This window comes from Penaeus monodon, chromosome 22, assembly GCF_015228065.2.
Source record: "Penaeus monodon isolate SGIC_2016 chromosome 22, NSTDA_Pmon_1, whole genome shotgun sequence".
Classification (NCBI taxonomy): domain Eukaryota; kingdom Metazoa; phylum Arthropoda; class Malacostraca; order Decapoda; family Penaeidae; genus Penaeus; species Penaeus monodon.
The window spans coordinates 2,456,139-2,456,436 of NC_051407.1; positions in this window are offsets into that span (position 1 = coordinate 2,456,139).

The following is a 298-nucleotide window of genomic DNA, read 5'->3' on the forward strand; positions in this document are numbered from 1 at the left end:
CCATCTATCTAGTTACCCTATTTCTCACTCATGTTCTCAATAACAGTAAATTATCTTCACCAGCTCTGCTATAAGAAATAAATGGAAAATAAATAGTTTCCCACTAATCCGTGGCGTAGTTAGAAGTCTTAGAAAACGGGAGGATGAGCGGATTAGATTAGAGTTTAATGTGTAATGTGTGGATTACATTATGTGTGGATGTTATACCTGAGAGTGAATTACAGGTGTTATCGTTTTCTTTTCTCCGTTTTCTATACCGCGATGGTGCGAGGTAGGACTGTTCGTATAATGAATTGTA